This window comes from Bombus pyrosoma, linkage group LG6 (genome assembly GCF_014825855.1).
Source record: "Bombus pyrosoma isolate SC7728 linkage group LG6, ASM1482585v1, whole genome shotgun sequence".
Classification (NCBI taxonomy): domain Eukaryota; kingdom Metazoa; phylum Arthropoda; class Insecta; order Hymenoptera; family Apidae; genus Bombus; species Bombus pyrosoma.
In genome coordinates, this window is record NC_057775.1 from 9,782,405 (window position 1) to 9,800,451 (window position 18,047).

General features: G+C 46.9%; 1 long non-coding RNA gene across 1 annotated transcript; it reads left to right on the top strand.

Annotated features, from left to right (window-relative positions):
- The first annotated feature begins 1,891 nt into the window (after window positions 1-1,891).
- Window positions 1,892-17,396, top strand: LOC122568209. Its single transcript, XR_006317012.1, has 3 exons — window positions 1,892-2,036; window positions 2,137-2,459; window positions 17,127-17,396. It is a non-coding gene; the product is annotated as an uncharacterized LOC122568209 (long non-coding RNA).
- The last annotated feature ends 651 nt before the right edge of the window (window positions 17,397-18,047 follow it).

Genomic DNA, 18,047 nt, shown 5'->3' on the forward strand with positions numbered 1-18,047 from the left:
ATTGCGCGCTTTTCCGCGAGGTAACGCGTCAATTCTCCACGACGTTTAATGGAACGCGTGACGGTCGGAGAGGATCGAGACAGGAAGGTAGAGAGAGCGAGAGGCCGAGTTCCAAGTAAGTAGCAACCGCCATGACGGTTAACCTATCGGAGCGGTGAATAATAAATACGCGGGACACGGTCGGTCACGCTACCAAGGAACACTGGCTTGTCACTCGAAATGTCAGACGAGAGACGTCCGTGGGCTTGTGGACTGCTGCCAGCCTATTAATTAATGAACCCATCCGCCGTTGTTACCGGATAGCAAATATCTGACCCGACGGTTTCCGCGAAGACGTTTCGTGCTGCCGCACCAGTGCCATCGGTCGCTAATTACACATGGATTACCCTTTGCACCTGGGAACCGAAGCTGGCGGACCACCGCGTCGGGAAAATCATCTTGGGATTTCAATTACAGACTCGATTCGACCAGGAAGCTGGATTCGTTGCTCCACGTAATTCGCTTGTAATTCGCCAGCGAGCTCTCTGCCGTGTAAAGAGTAAAGCAACGATAATGCTCCAGCATCTCGATGAAATTTTGTGGATTTGTATTAGTTTGTGTATCCGGAAAGTGTCTTTCTTTTACAGACACGTGTTTTACAACGATGCATCTTTATACAAACATGAAATCCAAATCTGTCGAACGTTGTGATCTTTATCTTGATAGAACAAAATGGATCATACGTAATTCGATAAAATAATATAAAACGAAAAATGTTGTGCGTCCATTATTTCCTTGTGAAACGAAAGAAACTTTTCCGACGACCTAATACTATGGTCTTTAGGTTTGTCGCTGAGTTCCTTAAGGTAATGGCTATAGAATCGAAGACGTCGGCTGAATATTTGTCAGATATTTTTATAGTAAGTTGTTGAAACAGACTATAGAAACTCTCGTCTTTCGTTTCCACGTTTGAAAGCACAATAGGGTTGTCGCGTAGACCACTGGGAACGATCCTCGATGTAAACCGTAGCTCGGCGAAACAGAAGCTTTCCTTTCACGATCCGAGTGCTTAATGGTTTCGAGAGAAAGAAGACAAAGGAAAGAAGAAAGGAAGGAATCGATCTCTGTCCTCCAGTCCCCTCGATTCGCAGCTCCACTTCACATCTACGAAAGGAAAAATACCGTAAACATCGGCGCTCGGAAGGGGAGCGACAGAGAAATGTCGGGGACGGTGAACAAAACGCCGCTCGCGATTTCAATTACGCTTTCGACTCGCGTAGCCGGCTAGATCGCATCTAATCAGAAATTCTTCCGCCATTAGCTGTCGGCGGTGCGAGGGTAAACGGCACCGGAAACCGGATGGCTCCGGTGCAATTCCTAGGGTGCTCGCGATCGTGCGCGCGCGCGCAGACGATACGTACGATAGGTTTAACCAAGGAGCCGATTCCTCCAACCAACCGGCTTATTCAATGAGACCTTGGGACCGTCATGCGTCTCGAGTCAGCTTCCGTGAGAAACACCGAGGACAGAGCGCCTCTGCCGCGATCAACAGAGCGAGCGAGCGAGAGAGAAAGAAAGAGAGAGACAGGTTGAATCGACTCGCTACTCGCTCCAACAACCGAGGACGTGTTTCACGTACGTTCGTGTAATATATGCAGATTGCACCGTTGCTATTATATGTCTCTTTCGCGCGTGTACCCACGACTACGTCGGTCGATTCTCTTCTCCTTCGCGGTAGACGTCGTTCTTCCGCCTTTTTCGCTCCTTTCCGTTGCGCTCACGTGGTTTTCTCGAAGAACGTACGGTTCATACGTGACGCGATCTGCTGCCGAGGAAAGCGTATTACGATCCCGCGATAATTAGTCTTGATTACGGAATAATCGTTGATCGTATCTTTGGCTGAAGGTGAGACTCTTACGAAGATCCGAGTCGAAGAGATTTGTACGGAAACGGTGGCATTTGGACTGAGCTTGCGAGACGCGACGCTGTGAATTCTTCTTTTAGCCGGCGAATTCGTTTCGAGCTTCTTCTGGCGGGAACAGCTAGGCAATCGAAAGGTAATTAAAATTGTTCGAATGCGATTTCTCAGTGGTCATAAAGTATAAAGTAAATTATACACAAATATCCTTCACCTAATTTTTATATCGCTTCATCTAGAACGAAAGGGAAGATGTCCCTCGCTTCATCGACGTTTGCACTCGATGTCCATCGCACAAACTCCTATAAAACCGAGAAAGACCAAAGACCAAAGGGATCCAGGTCCTTACGTTGCACATGACCGGCGGCGTAAGACGGTCGTTCGTCGTTTAAAGCGGCGGCGAGGTAAATGTCCCGCGTTTGTCAGCGGTGAGCCTGAAAATACCAAGCACCGTTCGCCGTGGGCTAGTCGAAGGCTGGCAAGGGAGGACGTATACCGCAGAAGGAGAACCGTGGCAAGTCGCGAGGACAGAGACGGAGCTCAGCCGCTGCAGATTACTTAGGTAATTGGTAAATACGAGGGTTACCTTCCAGTTTTCACCAAGGGGTTGCCGGATGGCTACGGAGCCCCAAGTAAGATGCCTCGCGGCCTCTCTTTCCTCTCTTCCGATCGTCCCTCCTTTTCTAGCTCGTTGACTCCGGTCATGGGGTGGTCCTCGTCCTATCGTAGTCTCCTCGCACAGGATATTCGCTTTAAGGGGGGAAATGAGCCTTAAAATTGTTTAAAGCGGTCGGAAGAAGGGTCCTGAATCCCCTTGGCGGTGTGTAGACCGAAGCCTCGAAGAAACCTCGACACTTGCCGCCACGCGAATCTCTCCGACTCGACCAACATCTCCGCACGATCGCGTCGATTGATCCACGTTCTGCGACGAATTCCGATCGTGTAACCTCGACGATTAGGTTAGAGAGACGAAACGTTGGAATTTCTCTATCTGATTTTCCTCCTACAGATTATACAAGTTACAGGTGTTAACAGGTGTTTGACTTAATTAATTCCTTTAGTAATTATTAATTATTTAAGCGTTTTACGGTGTTTGAAATTGTAATCAGAATTTAACCCAAACTTTGTCATAAATAAGATAGAACGTCTGTCACGAACGTGATTCGATGTCACAAGACAGAGGATTAACATCGACTTAACATACGAGTTTAGGCGGAAATCGATATCCGTCAGCATAAGATAAAAGCATTAATTTCGTCGTATATGTAGATCGCGCGGAAATAATCGGCTATCGTTCGTGAATTTTTTTAAATTCTACCGGTTATCGATGTTTCGTTTGCCACATCCATGGACGACACGGAGCTTCGATCCAACTGACGATATCGCGAAATGTCGCACACGGTAGGACACTGTTTCACCTATCCAAATATCGGCTACACTTGAGGTGGTCAACGCGGAAGCTTGTTTGATAAAGAAACGAGTGGATGAATTTGTAATAACAAGGTATATTGAAACAAATATATGTACAGAGATAATGTATGCCGAGTTTGATCGTCGCTCACTCGATGCTACAATACCAAAAGAATATCATGGGGAGGAGCACGTTCGTACATTTATATTAACAGCATTATAATAACAATCTAGACCTCGTAACCCGAAACAACGATAGTATTCAAAGACACAGTAATATGAGTTTCTCCCAGTTTTGATTTTCCGTTTCAACTCGAAACTTTTCCTACGGCATTTTCCATGGGTCGCTACTACACACCTATACCTATGTTTTATTCTTACATGAATTTAGCGATAAAAAATATAGATTAACAAATCACTATGATGTACAAGTATAGTTCGGTATTGGCAAACCAACGGTATTACTGGTCGTAAAAACGGCGAGTCTTCGAGAAACGTCCAAGGAGAAAAATGTCGGAATAATCGCGTGGAATCGCAGGCGAGCTTAGACGCACGCGCGTTACCGTTCCCGATGAAAACGGAAAGGATCGCGAAGGAAGACGGTCGGCTTGTAATTTCGTTTTCCTCGTCTCGGGCTTCCGGCTCGGCCTCTTAATGAATAGTGATTAATTGCCGGTGCTCTGAGACCGACTAGCTGCCATTAAGCCCGTCAGAGCCGATTCCGTCGAAATAATTACCGGCACTCAGCGAGCGAACGAGTGCACACGCACGCGTTCGCGCGCGCGCACCCCGACAAATCGCGGCAACCGCTCTTCCTATTCGTTCCCGAGCGTGGCTAATTTTTTAATTGCCCCAAGCCGCTCGGCACGCTCGTGTGAACACCAGCGACCGTTCTCTGATCGTTCCTCGACAATGTATCGCTTTATAAACACACGCGAACCACCGGCAACCGAGCCTGATACCTCTCGTCTGTGATTACTGTCAGCCGAACCTTCTGGTCACTTCCGGTAAGGTGGCAACTTGGTCGATCTGATACCATTTAGATACTCGGCTGATTTAGATACGAAAGTGTGAACACGCGATAGAAGCTATTATAAACCTGTGAAGATCGCGCCGAGTATGACAGATACACGGACAATATTTTTCGAAATATTTCGAATGAAATACGCGACGCGAATGTTTAATCGCGTTTCTCTTACGATCACGCTGTGTTTCCTCTTTCTAATTTTCTGGAAACTTTTATCGGTGACCGATAAAGCGCGATTTTTCCACCAAATCGTGCACAGGGCTTAACTTCAGCGGTAAACTTAAATAACGTTGGGGCCACGAATCGTAGCGACCAGGCAACAGGCGATCGCGACTCGGTCGTAAAATTTCTCTTAGAAAATCTCGAGCACCACGTGCCATTACAATTCGCGGAACACTCGAGCGACGAACAAGTGTTACTGGGACGTGAACACTTCTGAAGCGGACCAAACGATCTGCAACGAGTTTGCTAAAACGACGCTCCGCTTAAAGAAGAAAGTAGAAGGTTTCCAACGACGGAAGCACTTCGTTTTGAACCACTGAACAGTCAGAATGCGCTCGGTGCAGCCATTGCCCGATACACGGGCGACTTTTACGAACGCTGTGGCCTCGTAACGAACCAATTAATCCAGCGGCCGAGGTTTATCAGCCTTCTGATTCGCAGCCAGACGGCGGCGAAGCCGCGTCGGTAGTCATTTTTGCGTAAAGTCAACAGGTCTGAACGATTTACAGTAAGCAGGGACTGGTAATCAGATTTTTAAAAGGCAATTACTGGTCGGCCAGCGGCCGTTACTATGGCCGCGGCGTGTTATATGTATTATTAACGACGTCGTCGAACGAAACGGAATAATTTCAACGGCCGCGAGAATCACTACCGTGAACGGATTTTATATTGTTGTGTCTGCCAGAATGCGTTGCAACATCGTCTGCCACGTTAATTGCCATCGCGAGATACGAGAGAAAGGAGAAGCAGCGAGATCCTCTTAAGAGCTCCGGAGGATTGATACCGAGCGGCCCGGATATTTCGGCGCTCGAGAGGGTTAGAACCGGAACTGCCGCGCGCGTGCCTCTCTGCTCGACGCGCGGCCTTTTTCGTACACGCAGCGAGAGAACGTCTGGACACGGCGTCGTGCTTTCCCTTTGCCGGATATTTACGCACGCGGATGGTTGCGGGTTACGTTCGATTTCGCGTGATTCTCGTTTGTTCGACGATTAAAGTGACAACCGCGATCGTGGATCGCCACGGTAAGCGTTTTTGTGGAGATTCGTGGTCGAGTTCGTGGTCGAGTTTCTCTCGTATCTTATTTTCCTCGAGGTTACGTTTGGCTAAGAAAGAACAAAATGAAAAAGGCAGGTACTTGATCCGAAAGAGGGGCATTTTTTTAAAACAAGGTAACTCAGTATTTTAACAAAGAGGAAATATAGAAACGTAGGATAAAGTATTACGTACGGATATAAAGTACGAAGCGTTCAGTGCATTAGCGCTAGACACATGTGTAATGACTTCCTGCGAGTCAACCCGGAATGGCGCTAAGGGAAGCCGAGAACAATCTATTTCCTGCTAATAAATGCTCTCCAGCGGTGCATTCTGGTTGTAAAACCTGTATGACCGTGTCCTTATAAATAACCTCGCTTGCAAAGAAGTAATGTCACTAATCCTTGCTAGAGTCTAGTTCTTAATGTACTCTGAAACTAGGAAGCGAAGCGTGGACAACCTCGTAAATATGGAGAGAGAATTGCGACGAGGCGATGATTCGATGAAATGCAAATATGAGAAGTAAGAAGCGCCGAGTAATTGCGATTAGTGGCTCATTTTTTACGGACACGCGTGTATGAATATTTGCGCCTGACGATATCGCAGCCTTCGATATTACGTTAATGTCGTAACATTCCAAGCGATAATACATTAATTGCCTCTTTCGTTCGAAACTACGCCTGTTAGGGTTAATCTATTCGCGAAATAATGGACGTAAATTATCTTCTTTCCGAATAGGTTTGACAAATCCTAATTGAAAAGCGCTCGTAGAAAACATCGCAGCTGCTACGAAACAAGTTTCTCGGGAGGAACAGAAAACTTACGCGTTTAGCATACTCGAAATTCGTAAAAAAGGAAAGCGCATCGATAGAAAAGCCTGTCTACGCCACCTCTTAGTTGCAAAGAAAACTCGATGCTCCATTCATTTACATAGATTGCGTGGACAAAAGCCAGGAAATTTTATGTAATTAATTAAACACATTGTAGTATCGTAATATTATGATTAGTTTATCTATAATAAATGGATTAAACAGGAAACTAATCGCAACTACTAATCACCACGGATTCAACTCTCTCTCTCTCTCTCTCTCTCTTTCTCTTTCTCTCGACAACGCAATTCGCACTCTCCGGCTTCTCAACTCATACTGCTGTTAATTCGTTTATGTCCCTTAGCAACCCCTTGTCTTTTGTCTTAGCCTCATAACTTTTGTCCTAGCCTCACCACGCACATGCTCAGCAACCGCTTGTTTATAATTCGCACGACACCCCCCAGGCCCCTCGTTCGCGATACTACGATATTTTTAACTAATGTTTCTTCGCACTAATATTTTTCTTTACAGAGACGATGTTTTCTAATTCTAAGTATTTCGGAAGGGAAGTTGCACTTAATTTCTGCGCCACAGAGTATTCTCATTTATTCTCTTCACAAAGCTTTCCAACTTTGTCGCGCGGCGGTGTTTCCTACTGCCACTCTTGCATTCCCGTTCGCTCGCGACAAAACGTGATCTTCAAATTCCCAAGTAAATCTATTACGCTGAGATTAACTCGCGTCCATAAGTACGTAGTATGAAAGTCGATTCCATCCCTAAACGCAAATATCGTCGAACGGAGCGTAGAATCGTTTGATACATAGAGGGATCGGTTTCGCGGTACAGATGGGCGGTGTTACACGGACGGCGCGGCGGTTAGAGGTATCAGGCAATAAAAAAAGTACGTGTGTCGTTAGGGTGAAGTTCGTGGCGGCGTGAATCGTAAATAGCTTGACGGTGAGCGAGGAGCGGCTCACAGGATCGGATAGAGGCGCACGATCGAACGGTATTTTATTTACGAGATGCAGCGGCGATGATGCAGCGCGCGGCCGTATGGGTCGTTTTCCAGTCGAGCGATCGGCCGCGAGTATGAACGCTCCCAAGGATCGGTTCTCTAAATAACGCGCCGGTAATAAAAGGATAATGACCAAAGAGAGCGAAGTAGTACCTCGCGAGGCAGCCACACGATCCGTGGCCACACGGTCGAGCCCGATATCGCCACGCTGCACCGCGTTCACCACCGACCCCGACAAATTTATATTACTCCGCCGCGGGTTCCTAGCTTTTGCTAAAACGGATCTGTTTTACGACTGATCCTCGGAAGTCGTTACTCGCACGGACCTGGAATTATCCCTGACGTCCTTGCGAGTATTTCGCCCTACTGACGCTCGCAAGATCGGCTTACGAGAATCGATCGAGCCTGCACGAACGTACAGAGCCTTTGTCAAATGTTCAGCATTTACAGAGGTTTCCAAAATAAGCCAACCTCTTTTCGTTTCACCATATTTCACGATTAAAGAACTACCGCGTGGATTAGAAATTAAAATACGAGTAACAGAAGAAAGTAGAGGAAGAGAGAAGCGGAATAAGAAAAAAAAGGCGATCGGCTGTTTCTCTAAGCGGGCCGTATTAATTATCTCTATCTGCTCGTTGCCACGAATGCAATTTCATCGTTAAAAATAATAAATACCTGTTGCGCCGCGGTTGTGGGGAAAAAGGCTAGTAAATGGGAAGAAAAAAATGGCACCTGTTAAGTGCGTGCTCCGTGACCGCTCTCCTCTTCCTTGGCGCGGTCATCGCCGGAAAAAATGGCGATCCTAGACGGTGGATAACGGGATCCGCCGCGTTTTCTCATTATCGCCGGTATTACGAGGCTATTCATTCAGATTTACTCCGATTCTGACCGGGAATAAACTCACCAAGCGCATACCGCTGCCCTGACTCATGAAATTATGGCGACTCAATTAACCTTACCGCGCGTAAATTCGCGACTACGTTCCCCGCGGCCGCAGGTGGATACGAGCATCGGCCTTGCAAGAGTTTAATCGACCGTTGAATAGGGAAACTCGCGTCCGACGATTGTCCCCTGCAGCGGCTGTTCCTCCTATGTTTCGTTTGTTTCTTTCGTTTTTTCTGTCCCTTACGAACGATAACGATAGGGCGACGGAATGGAATAGGATGCCACGTAAGTCAGTGGATGCCGTGTGAATGGAAACGCTGCCAGATGTTGGAATCGAGTGCGTGCGATTAGATTGTAAATTGAAATTAGTTGCAACTGGAGTAAGTGTCAGAGATAAAGCTGGTCTAAGACTAATTGATGGAACGTGAATGCTTTGGGTGTGTCGGAAGTAACGCTTTCTAAGCTTTCATCGATGCACACTAACGACGAAATCAGTGACACGGATATACGATTTTTACATTGTATTCTGTATCGCAAATTGCTCGTTCGAAAACAAAAGAAAATCGAAGAACGCAACTGAGGCGACGAAACTTTTCGAGCGGAAATCGATCACCGATGGCATCCCATTTGACGAAGGAAATTTCTAAAATTCCAGCGGTCGCGAGTAATTCAAGCCCGAAAGACGGAATTTGTAAAAATCGGTCGGTGTTGCGAACACGTAGAAACGCAGCGTCGACCTCGAGTATCACGCGATCCTTTTCTTCTTCTTCCATGGTCTGGAAGCGGGATTTTTCCACGGCGGGACGTTATTGCTTCGGAAGCAATTATAAGTACGGTAGCCCCGAACAGAATTGCATACTGCACACCCCGTTCATCGCTCGTTCTATAATTGTTTCGACGATTCTTCGTTCACCTTCGCGTAACGGAGAAAAAGAGACGGAGCAAGAGAGGGAGAAAGAGCGAGGTAGATGTCGGCAGCAATTGCACCTGCTTCGATTTTGCTCGCTTTTTGTAGGAGGGGCGATCGCCTTATTCCCATCCATCTCCGTGACCTCAAGCACGCAACCTCCGGCTCCGATTGATACAAACCCCACCAGCCCCTGAATCATTTCCGAGCCGATCCTGAATCCTTCACGCCATGCTTCGTTCTTTCACCGCGACCTCGTCGTGTCTTCCACCATCTACTCTCGTTAACGTTTCCTTTCTTTTGCACAATCCGCCCTCCTTTAAGTTCTCCGATAAACATGCCGAAAAATTGGACGTCGATGAAGAAACGACGAATCACGATTTCTCAATATTCTGCCTATAGCGACGGTCTATTAAAACAAACGTAGAATTTCGAAAATAGCTATATTTCTCAACGCTGTCGCTATCATTGCACCGAGTTCCAGCAACCTGTTTCGTAATCTAACCCAATCAATCTATCAACCGAACTGCATGAATCCTCGGAATCAGAAAATCGTGACACTGCTCGTTCTATCTTATCTCTGGCCTAGATCTGTTTTGCATCGAACAATTCTTACCCCGATACATTACCTCTCTTCGTCTCTCTCCCTTTAGTCTGGAGAAAACGACAGAGTCGCGGTCTCGAGTTCCGCAGCTCACGTTCCGGCGATTACCGAGGAATCCGCGGAAAATAAAGCAGCTGGAGCGTTTAGTAACGGCGCGAAAAAACCGGCAACGTCCGTGGTACAATGTAGAAGAGGGAACGGCTGAGCAATTACCGGCTGACCAGGCCCCCGGTTTACGTCTATTCAACAACAGCAGCGGCGGCGGCCGCCGCCGCCGCCGCCGCTCGGTCAGGAACGTGTCCCGGGAGAAGAGGTCGCGCGCGGACGATCGTGCAGCGTGCGAAAAAATGCGAGACGGTCGGCCGCTACCGATCTGAAAATCGTCCGGTAATCGCAGGTTGCACCGCGGCGTGCACCGGCGGCGGAGAGTGCGTGCTCCTCGAAAGGAGTCAGCCACAAGCGACAATCGCCGGTTCCCAGCGGCCCTCGGGACGACCTCTCGGCCTCTGGAGAACGGCCGCGCCCACCACGCCGACAATTGCGCCGACCGTTGCACCGACCGACCCGCCACCGACCATCGCACCGTGCGGCCTTCCTTTAACGTCCTGCCCGTGACCACTGGATCCGAGAGCGATCCTGCAACCTTTGCAACAGAATAAGAGAGTAAGTAAGTCTGGCTACGAGATGCTTGGCGCAAACGGCAAGGGCAGTACAGGGAATGTCCATTTTTAGCGATTTTACGGTGGGTAATGCGGAAATTGTAGGTCTCTTTCCGTACAATTATATCACGTAGGTTGTGCAAAGTAGAGATGCGCATATAAGATCTGATCTACTGGTTGAAACCTAAAACATGGTTCGTCGGATATCCAATTTATCCAAGTTTGTTTCCTTCTTAGAGCGAAAGTGAAACCTCAAGAGGTCTGTTTGGGGGAGCAGAGGAGAAGTTAGAACGTTTTCGCTGTTAATCGGCCAATCGCAGTCGATGATTCTTACGCGAAAATTTCGCTGCAAACCACCCATTATTCTAACCATCTAACAACCAACCATGTTACATCCGAGGAAGTGAAAATTTCTCGAAAAACATGCGACGTACGTTCGAAAGAGAAGATAATTAGGACCAAAGTTTAAAACGATTCCAACAAGCTTTCGTATTGCGGATTTCGGCGAATCGTGGAACCGCAGTTCGGGCGAGAGATCGAAATCTCAGGGTAAACCGTTACGTGGATCGACCTGTAGGGAACACGATGCCCATCAAGTCGAGGCACAGTGTTGCAGCGGCGGTCGATTGTGCACGTCTACGCGATGCAATTTTCAAGATCTCCGTGCGCTTGTCGAACAAGATACCCGCGATTCATTATCGACGTTCGGTCGCCGCTCGTTCTTTTGCTCCCTTTCCACGTTAACGATCGTAATTTGAGATTAAGTATCGGAAAATATATTCCTTTGGGGAATTGCCATTTACCTGGCGCAATTCAGCGCGGGAAAAATGCGCGTGAATCTTTCGGATTAACGACCGAAGACCTACCGCGCGAACTACCGTCACGAAAACCGATTTTACAATTATTTATGTACCCTTTCTCTTCTTATTGATCATTATAATCATTGATTTCGCCAATGTTGGAACGAGGGCAATTGGAAGAGAGGGTGGAGTACAGCCAATCCTTTTAGAATTCTACGTTCGTCTTTCTTTATTTCGTTGATCGTCGAAGCGAAGGATTTTCTGCTGTAACACGAGAAATACTTTGCGATATCGTTAACTCGTACTAAATGAAATTGTTTCCAACAACGTTATTACGTATATTCGTTTCGTTTCTACTTCTTCGACGAATTGTATCGAATACGTGTCCCATCGATTACATCTTCTGTCACAATAGGCGATCAACCATGAAAAAACTACTACGAGTTACAGATATTATAACGGAAAGGCTAACAAAACCCGACTCTGTAAGAATCGTGTCTTTCCGGTCGTGAGAATTCCGCACGATTCACCGATTCAATCAGGATTTCGAAACATCGACCATTTGACCGATCGATACTTTACGCAAGTGAGTGCCGCGAGAGATAAAGCAATTTTGAGGTGTTATTATTTTATCGAACGTTTCTACGTGGCGCAACTATCGCTACGATTTCCGTGTAAATTGCGTAGAAATAGTCTCCGCGATGGCAGCTCGTCGATCCGAGGGATCGATTTCGTAATTACCACGCGAATTTCGTAATATGATTGACACTCGTCAAAAGACAGCTCTCCGTGAACAAATAAAATAGCAGATCGGCTGTTCGTATTACGTCGATATAACTGTCAGTCTGTTTATCGCTAGTTCCCGTAACCTATATTATTAACGTTATATTTTATATTCGTAGTAATTTCCAGTGAAAGCGAATTTCAATTGGCATTAATATCGCATTGCATAAGGAACCATCGTATATAATATGGTAATCACAGATAATGTATTCATAGATAAACTTAGTAACTCGTCAGAACATAAATTTTTCTCGTTCCAATGTTATGTTTTCTCGCACAATTTTTAATAAAGTTAGCAACTTGTCTTCCACTTTGTACTAGAACGTTTTCGTTAAGACGGAATTTAAAAATCGCCGAAAGTATTCCGACGTGGCTAGAAAATTCTTGCAGTATCGTGAATGGGGTATAGAATTAGCAAACTGCCACTAGCTGGCGAAACTCTGCTGGATTTGTGCGCAGTGGTGGTGCATAGAGCATTTTTTCGCGAGCAAAGAGACGGAAAAGTTCGGTTTTGCCGCAGACGCCCGGTGAAAAGCGTGCGAGCGATGCGAGCGCAAAATGGCACGAACGGTGCGGTCGGCGTCCTTTGCCGGGATTTCTCTTTCACTTTGAAGCAGCTTCTTCGGCGGATTTGTTTCACGACCTCGTCTCGCGGCTAGTCTAGTTTCCAGTTGAGCCGACTATACGCGATCGCCAATAGGAAGGCCTATTTAAATGCTCTCTACCAAACTGCTATTTATTTTAGGTCTGTGGTTACGCGGGAATTCGTTGCTTAGAAAACCGACTGTCTTACAGAGGATTCTAATTTCTCAAAAGTTCGAATGCCTAATGGTCGATCGTTGGGAAAATTATGACAAAGTTTTCATCTTTGAAACACGTAGTCGCATTAACATTTCGTTACCGATCCATCATCGTCTACGTTGTGCACCGCAAATTTCTCCACGCGCTTCATCAATGACACGGAACACCGTTCACAGACGCGGAATAGAAAGCTTCTTGAGGAAACACGCAACAAGGGTCCCGGTCAGTTTTCCGAGAGTAGTTCGGAGGCTAACGACGGACCGGCGGTCATTTCAACTTTATTGCAAGGGCGTTCTCTGTTCGTTCGAAGAGACGAGGGAGACCACACCGCACTAATGCATCGTCAAGTGCTAATTACAGGCTGCGTTGTGTTTCCCGGTAGTGGCGAGGAATTTTATGAAGGCTACAACGCGTATCGCCCGTCGTCCTCCCTTCGACGTTTCCCCATTGAGATCCTGTGGCCCTTTCCGCTTCTCTTCGATTTCTCCGATCGTAAAACAGGCAGAATGAACAAGTGACATAACCGGGAACGAAGAATGAAATTCGGATAGGAAGGACGACGTTTGAGCGGCTTCAAAGGACCGAGAAAGGAGGATTTTTTCTCGCCTGTACACAATTTCGACAAATTTGACGCGCTAAAAAATTCTTATATTCCTGTCAAATTGTTTGATACACTATCCGACGTATTGTTTCGGATCTCGTGGCAACGAACGAGATAAATGAATATCATGGACCGTTTCGTGATATTTTTATTTCAAACGAGGCAATTCAATCTCGGTTTCGTTGTTACGTCAATCCGAGCGAAAATTGCGGTAGAACCTCCATTATTCGAACGTCTACTCTCCAACGATTTTGCTATTCGAATGTTTCATTACCCAAGCGTTTTATTATCCGAATAGTAACGTGTATTCCTTTCTACCTTTATTTTCTTTTATTAATGTCGAACGTATTTACCAGACGACCTAGGAGAATTCCCATCAAAGAGCAAATACCATGGTATCCTCTCTAAACACAAACATTCCCGAAACGCGATTTCTGCGTGGCTGCGAAATTATCGACTCTCTTGAAAGGATCTCAAAGTGACGGGTGTCCGAGACGGGGTGTAAATCCGAGCGGCGTACGGTCGTCCGAGGGGAACGCGTTCTAGGAGATGGCCTGGCATTCGGCGAAGGGGCAGGCCGTCCGTACTGACCGTACTTCATTACCCGGGAGGGCCAACGCGCCTCACGGGTCATCCGTTATCATTTTTACAACTGCCGCCATTCAACAATGTCGAATAAACTCCGTTAGGTATTGCGGGCCAGGCCGAACCGGCCCGCAAGGGGATCCACGCAAAAGCCAGCCGCTTTTAAACCTATCGATCGCCCCGCGAATCCGACGATTCCGTCCGCTCTTCCAATTTATCGCGCTCTCACGTCCATTGTGCCGCGCCTTCCGCTCGTTGACGTTCCTACGCTTGTCCATTCGTTGCTGCATCGAACATTTTTTTAACGATCTAATCTCAACTCTTTCAAATTTATTCGCTGTTAACCTTATGCTATGTAATTTAATAGTTATCGATGCTTCTTAGCTCTTTCACTATACCGCTTTTCCTTAACTCAAACGCCCTATCGAGCGTTCTTTCGTTTCTTAAGATACATCGAAATTGTCATTTGACTCAAAGTTACGCTATGCAAGTTGTTACAAACACAGTACCAAAATACGAAACTTCGATTTTCTCGGATCTTTCGAAATACATTTCAAGTCAAAAGGGCGGTGTAGATGTTCCCAGCTGTTTCAACAGCCTCCTCGAAGCATCTGCCGCCACAACGGCAGCCACTGGCTCGAAGTGTTAACAAATGCCCAGGTAACCGTCGCGCCGGGACACGGTGTAAATTCCAGCGTTCGTTCTCGATCGCGCCCTCCGACCCCGGAAACTAATATCCAAAGGCGCGACGAAGACAGCGCTCCACCGCGTATAGATCGAGTACGAGGAGAAAGAAGGCAAGAGAGTGAGAGAGAGAGAGAGAGAGAGAGAGAAAGCAACTAGAGGGAACGGTCAGCGAGCGCGAGACGAAACGCGGCCCCGGGGTTAAACGAGTTCCACTAACGAGTTGACAAATCGAGTCTCGGGGGGGTCGTGGCGAAGTAGACCTATAAAGCGAAGGTCGAGAGAGGCCGGGGTTCACGTCGTACGTATCACCCGTTACTGCACTCCGACACGTTTATTGCTCTTGTTCGCGGCCTCGTAACGAATGACCCGATGCCAACCGACACGGCGAACCACCAGGCGAACACATGGAGAGAAAGCGAAAGGGGAGGAACGGCTAGCTACGGGAGAGACGGATGAGAGAGCAAGACGAACGAAGTTCGTTGTTCTCGTTGGTAGTGGTGCACGCACGCCGTCTTTGTTCGGCAACGAGCCATCGTCGAAGATCTCCCACGAAGCCGGGGATCCGCTGCTGCTGTTCCAACTGGGAGAATACTTCGACGTTAAAGAGGAGGAGAATGTTCGTGCGTTGATAGAAGCTCGCATATCGCCGTGTGTGTCAAGTTTCGCGTTATATCGCGAATTTGCAAAATTTCTTTGATTTATCGAATCATGCTATGCGTATCATAAATGACACTGGAGATTAAATTCGGACTATGGATAAATTTTTGCGAGTTTCGAGTCGAATTGATCTGAAGTAAACGGTCGCGATCGAACCAACGATCGATCGGTTTTGTAGAAGTTCGCGTCGATCGACGATTGGCTCGATCGTTCGTTCAAAGGTTCGTACTCCTTTCACGAACGCTCTCTCGAACTTGGAACCGAAATTAAATGCCACTTTTCAACCTCGAGCCTGTTCCAATACTGGCATCTTCCTCTTTAAGCTTCCATCAGCCGACTGCTTAATCTTTCCGCATGGACACTCCGCGCAAATCTAAATGAGTCTCTCTGTCGTCGGAGAATGCACGAAGGACCGACGATCGGGGCTTTAGAACGGGCTGCTCCAGTTATAACGGCCCCGGGTGCCACAGTGACGGATGTCGGAGCGCAAGCCATTACACGGAATAGAGAGCCATTGGTCACTCCGGCGGAACGTAGGTCAAATTGACGAATGGTAATGAGTTCGCCTTGTTAGAGCGACTACGCGCCGCCGTTGCTCCGGTTTCGTTGCCTTCACCCGACCACCCCCGACCCTCGTTCCGTTCTGGAATTAAACTTCGATACGGAACAGGCTGGCCGCACCTGCCGATGCGGAGGGTTGCAGCGACGATTCATCGCCGATGCAGAGATTAACGAGTCTTCGGTGGAGCGTAGGATCGCGATGGGCGAAAAACTGGCCTCGATTTTCCGGAAATTACCGACTACAAGGCCACTGTTTTAATCGACCACCATTGGGGAGAAAAGGGCTTTCTACGCTTTTTGTCGTTCCTTTTTCTTCGTGGTGAACAGCTTCGAACCGAGTGAGAAATTGAAACGAGCGGAAATACCTCCAGAGAATCTACGTTCTAGATCGATCGATCGTTTTTATCGACGTCCCTTTGGATGTTGATCCGATTGATTTAAAACTATCTAAATAAAAACTACAGTTTAAACATCCAAAAACCTTGCGAGCACACGTGTCCGCTGACAATGTTCGGTCGCTCCTACGTTATAATAATATCAACGCGAGGAACGCTTCTTAACTCTTCAAGTATCGTTTCCACTTATCGCACAAAGCTTCCAAGAAAATCCGCCATCGCCATCGCCATCGCTTCGATATCCATGTGGACCAAACTTTTTCACATCACCGTTTCGCGCCTTTAGCTGCCAAAATCCTCTTTCCACGCACTCGACACACCTCGCCTTTTCGCGGTAAACAAAAATCGCCGACCTGCCGGTAAATACAACCGATGCACCATCGCTCTCTCCTTCTTTGTTTCCACGGAGCATAGGTACGTAAGTAGGTACGCAGAAACGGCGGAGGGCCCGCTACGGTGCACGTCGTTCGACAGCCAGGCGTCCCTACGCCACCCTGTTATTTTCTCGAGGGCAAATTATCCCGGAGGCCGCGGCGGCGGCGTGCTCTCGATGCACTTGCCGCGGCGGCGGTGGCGGCGGCTGGTCCCGAGCATTACCCCGGCTAGTTGCACGGAAGAAGTAGCATCTTCGCGCACGTATCTCGAGCCAGCACGGCGCATCAAGGCACGTCCTACCGGATTGCGGCTCCAACGATCTCGCCGTGCTGCTACCTGCTCTACGTATCTTACGTTACTCCTCTTCTCGAGTATCTCGATCCTTTCCCGACGTTATTTCACCAGGTCTTATAGTCTGTTTCTAGGTGTACGGATGGCTGTTGGTGTTCTCGGGTGTGAAATGGAACGAACGCACCGACCAGATTCCGTTGATCATGAATCGCAGAAATGTTTTTGGTAGAGAATGGACGAAATTGTCGGTGTTTCGTGGGAAAGCGAAGACGAAAGAAGCTTTGAAACGGTGTTGGATGTAAGGATATGTTGCGTGAGAGAGAAAGAGATACCGAGAGTGCATATCGTGTATTGTTGTGCTACGTTAATGAACTTTATTATAAAATTATTAAATACGAGGTGGCTGTTCATATTACGTGTTGTTATTATGATGTTAGATTTGATTATGTTTATGTAGTAAGTTAGCGTAAACTAGTTTCAAGTTCGACGCGAGATCACAGGTTTTCTAATATTAGATTGCCCGAAAAGTGTCTTTCTTTTACAGACTCGTCTTTTACAGCGATGCATCTTTATAGAAACACGAAACCTAATCTGTCGAACGTTGTGATCTTCATTTTGATAGAACAAAATGGATCGTACGTAATTCGATAAAATAATATAAAACGGAAAATGTTGTGCATCCATTGTTTCCTTATAAAACGAAAGAAACTTTTCGGACGACCTATATTACGTACGCCTGTAAATACGTAGAACAACGTTTTAACGTTCTTGAGGAAAGGTCACATATTGAGATGGCATACTATGCTATGTAACGTGCTTTGAGTTAGATTGCGAATGTTTCGTGTATTTGTATGGTTTACATATATGTACATATTCATATGCATATGGAATAAACGTAAGTGTAAAACAATGTAAATATTTGATATGTAAATTACTTTATAATTCAACAACAAACGATCAAAAAAATAATTAGACGCAAAATGTCATCCGATCTTTAACCTTCTGTAACAAAAATTTTATTTACCGATATAAAAAAAGAAGATG